The sequence below is a fragment of the Chiloscyllium punctatum genome, chromosome 44 (assembly GCF_047496795.1).
Source record: "Chiloscyllium punctatum isolate Juve2018m chromosome 44, sChiPun1.3, whole genome shotgun sequence".
In the NCBI taxonomy this organism is placed as follows: domain Eukaryota; kingdom Metazoa; phylum Chordata; class Chondrichthyes; order Orectolobiformes; family Hemiscylliidae; genus Chiloscyllium; species Chiloscyllium punctatum.
In genome coordinates this window covers 23,894,594-23,899,246 of record NC_092782.1, presented here as the reverse complement: position 1 = coordinate 23,899,246, position 4,653 = coordinate 23,894,594, and the positions used below count along the sequence as shown (strand labels likewise).

General features: G+C 37.5%; 1 long non-coding RNA gene across 1 annotated transcript; it reads right to left on the bottom strand.

Annotated features, from left to right (window-relative positions):
• Positions 1 to 2,208: 2,208 nt before the first annotated feature.
• LOC140466800 (uncharacterized) lies at positions 2,209 to 4,653 on the bottom strand. Its single transcript, XR_011955282.1, has 6 exons — positions 4,591 to 4,653; positions 4,458 to 4,502; positions 3,869 to 3,928; positions 3,182 to 3,244; positions 2,863 to 2,919; positions 2,209 to 2,240 (listed from the first exon to the last, which is right to left on the bottom strand). It is a non-coding gene; the product is annotated as an uncharacterized lncRNA (long non-coding RNA).

The following is a 4,653-nucleotide window of genomic DNA, read 5'->3' as shown; positions in this document are numbered from 1 at the left end:
GCATATTTTGGGAATTGAGCACTGTCTCAAATAAGCAGAGACATTTACAAAAATGAAACATAACAATTCTCCTCTTGCTTACACTCTGTTCGAGCATAATTCAACTCTCTGCGAGGTCTGGGAAAACTATCTGCGGACAGTAGTATCATGTCCCACTGAGCTCTGGGAACTGGGAAACAATGATTAATGTTCATGATTCTTCAATTGGTTATCAAAAGAAGCCATCACTGACCTGATGTGGATTGGGTTGTGGATGTGGTTGTACTTGGTTTTGGTGTTGCTGTGAGTCCTTTGGGAGAACAAGAGCAAACATCAAACACATTGCACGGCCACTTCAAAATCTACCTATAACTGCAGTGGTTTGTCATTAGACTGTTTTACTGTGTGTTTCTCAAATGGAACACTGCATTGTAATGTGATCAATGTTTTAAAACATTCAACCAATAGACAGTGTCTTCAAGAATGGCTAAACAGATGATCGTTGGTGGAACTCTGAATTGGTGGAAAGTGAACAGACTCACTGAGGTTTATTCATAGAGGATCTCACTCACCCTTTGTGGTGGTTTCAGCAATAACTGTTGTGGTGGTTGTTCCTTTTGGTGAAAATGTCACTTCTGAATAGGAATGAAACAATGCATGTTATTTCCCAGCATTTTCAGAATTTTACAACAAATCTCTCCAAATCAAACTAGAGTATCTGGAGTGAAAGTTGCTTTCTTTGATTGTAGCTTTATAAATTTTCCGATCTCTCGTTTGGATGTTTTACTCCTGTTCAAAATTGATCCTTTTCACATTGAAGACAATTACAACTTCATGATCACAACCATGTCCAAAATGGTTACCCACTGTGACTGAAAGCAACTGTTCAGATTAATGTTCCAAAAGAAACTTCAGAATTGCAGCTGTTTTTATTGGTGCTGTCATATGCTGGCTGGATATGTATTCCTGAATGCAGGAAAATGCTTTTGCCCTCTGTGCCTTTCATATTGTATGTTTTGCACTTCGTATTTGTATACTCCAATTCCCCAATCATTACGAGCTTTGTCCCCCACCACGATTTAGTGATATTTTTGTTTATTTTGTTGGGATACAGATGCTATTTAAAGAGTATTCAGTTCAGAGGTCATGAACTGAAAAACCATACTGATCCAACAGAACCATGCAGAAGACCCAACTGAGGGGGAAACCTGAACTGGGAGAATGTGCACTGGTGTGTATTCATACAGAATCTCACTCACCTGTTGTGGTGCTTTCAGTAGTAACTGTCGGGGTAGTCATTTCTTTTGGTGAAGTTGTCACTTTTGAAGAAGGAAAAACATGAATCAATGTGATTGATTTCCAATTTCAAATCCCTCAGCTTGGGCAAGACCAACAAAATGAATTTTATTACACCTACAGAAGGAGTAATCAAGGATGCATTTCAACTGGTGCAGTAAAATTAAAAACTTGAAAAAGTTTGCAAAAGAATGACAAAGAGAACATGTGGAAAACTTTTCATATTTCCAGGACATAACTTCAGGCAACTGATCCAAAGCAGAAATGTCATGAAAACAAAGAACACATTGTCAAGAGAGAAATCTTTTAACAACATATGGAAACGATGGAGGGGTTCATAAACATGGACACCACAGTTGTCCTCATGTACATGACACCTCATGACTCTGATTGAGCATTATACAAGTAATTTCTCTCTCAACTCACTCATGTTATTAAGATTGGATGCATTATATATCAGGAATTAAGTATCACCTGAGCTTTACCTGGATTTTATGGCAACAAAATTGTTTTTGACCTTGATGCTGTACACTGAACATAGCCATTACTGACCTGGTGTGGAGCCAGCTGTAGTTTCCTTCACTGTTGTCGTGAGCTCTAATGAAAAATTGGAGGAATTGTCAAATTCGCTACACTACAACCTAAAGATTTTTTCATTTTTGTAAATTTCTATCATTTCACTCACCCGGTTTGATACTGGTTGTGGATCCTGTTGGTGTTGGCTTCACTGCTGTAGTGAATTTTTCTGAAGTTAAAAAAAATCCAGTTAATGCCTCATAACATATAAATTGTCTTATTGTCAGAAAGTTTCAAGTCGGTTTATTTCTCTGGAATTTCTAGAGATGGTGACATTGTTGTGTGAGGAGAATTGCTGGTGTACACTGGAAGAAGACAATAGTTACCTGTTGGAGTAGTTGCAGCAATAACTGTTGTGCCTGTTGTTTCCTTTGGTGTCGCAGTCACCTCTGAAGAAGAGAAGGGAAATAATCAAAATGACAGATTTCTGATTTCAAATGCTGCAGCACTGAGAAATTCAATAAGAGTTTGTTTTAATGGATCTGGAGATTTAGGTAAGGTGAAGTACATTTTACCAAAGCAATTAAAATCAATGTTCCATTTTTGAAAGGGAATCTTCAAGTGAATAACCAAGTAAGGGTTTAATTACATTAGTAAAGCAGAAGAAAACATTTAATGACAAACACAACGACAGGAAATGTAAAATCAACCCAAAAAGGCAACAGAATCATTCTTGCACAAGAACATACATTGCATCTTTAAGATTCTGACAATTAGCATCTTGAAATGTACATTGTTCATTTGTTTTAAATGTTTCAAAACTGTTTCAAAACTGATCAGCATATTTTGGGAATTGAGCACTGTCTCAAATAAGCAGAGACATTTACAAAAATGAAACATAACAATTCTCCTCTTGCTTACACTCTGTTCGAGCATAATTCAACTCTCTGCGAGGTCTGGGAAAACTATCTGCGGACAGTAGTATCATGTCCCACTGAGCTCTGGGAACTGGGAAACAATGATTAATGTTCATGATTCTTCAATTGGTTATCAAAAGAAGCCATCACTGACCTGATGTGGATTGGGTTGTGGATGTGGTTGTACTTGGTTTTGGTGTTGCTGTGAGTCCTTTGGGAGAACAAGAGCAAACATCAAACACATTGCACGGCCACTTCAAAATCTACCTATAACTGCAGTGGTTTGTCATTAGACTGTTTTACTGTGTGTTTCTCAAATGGAACACTGCATTGTAATGTGATCAATGTTTTAAAACATTCAACCAATAGACAGTGTCTTCAAGAATGGCTAAACAGATGATCGTTGGTGGAACTCTGAATTGGTGGAAAGTGAACAGACTCACTGAGGTTTATTCATAGAGGATCTCACTCACCCTTTGTGGTGGTTTCAGCAATAACTGTTGTGGTGGTTGTTCCTTTTGGTGAAAATGTCACTTCTGAATAGGAATGAAACAATGCATGTTATTTCCCAGCATTTTCAGAATTTTACAACAAATCTCTCCAAATCAAACTAGAGTATCTGGAGTGAAAGTTGCTTTCTTTGATTGTAGCTTTATAAATTTTCCGATCTCTCGTTTGGATGTTTTACTCCTGTTCAAAATTGATCCTTTTCACATTGAAGACAATTACAACTTCATGATCACAACCATGTCCAAAATGGTTACCCACTGTGACTGAAAGCAACTGTTCAGATTAATGTTCCAAAAGAAACTTCAGAATTGCAGCTGTTTTTATTGGTGCTGTCATATGCTGGCTGGATATGTATTCCTGAATGCAGGAAAATGCTTTTGCCCTCTGTGCCTTTCATATTGTATGTTTTGCACTTCGTATTTGTATACTCCAATTCCCCAATCATTACGAGCTTTGTCCCCCACCACGATTTAGTGATATTTTTGTTTATTTTGTTGGGATACAGATGCTATTTAAAGAGTATTCAGTTCAGAGGTCATGAACTGAAAAACCATACTGATCCAACAGAACCATGCAGAAGACCCAACTGAGGGGGAAACCTGAACTGGGAGAATGTGCACTGGTGTGTATTCATACAGAATCTCACTCACCTGTTGTGGTGCTTTCAGTAGTAACTGTCGGGGTAGTCATTTCTTTTGGTGAAGTTGTCACTTTTGAAGAAGGAAAAACATGAATCAATGTGATTGATTTCCAATTTCAAATCCCTCAGCTTGGGCAAGACCAACAAAATGAATTTTATTACACCTACAGAAGGAGTAATCAAGGATGCATTTCAACTGGTGCAGTAAAATTAAAAACTTGAAAAAGTTTGCAAAAGAATGACAAAGAGAACATGTGGAAAACTTTTCATATTTCCAGGACATAACTTCAGGCAACTGATCCAAAGCAGAAATGTCATGAAAACAAAGAACACATTGTCAAGAGAGAAATCTTTTAACAACATATGGAAACGATGGAGGGGTTCATAAACATGGACACCACAGTTGTCCTCATGTACATGACACCTCATGACTCTGATTGAGCATTATACAAGTAATTTCTCTCTCAACTCACTCATGTTATTAAGATTGGATGCATTATATATCAGGAATTAAGTATCACCTGAGCTTTACCTGGATTTTATGGCAACAAAATTGTTTTTGACCTTGATGCTGTACACTGAACATAGCCATTACTGACCTGGTGTGGAGCCAGCTGTAGTTTCCTTCACTGTTGTCGTGAGCTCTAATGAAAAATTGGAGGAATTGTCAAATTCGCTACACTACAACCTAAAGATTTTTTCATTTTTGTAAATTTCTATCATTTCACTCACCCGGTTTGATACTGGTTGTGGATCCTGTTGGTGTTGGCTTCACTGCTGTAGTGAATTTTTCTG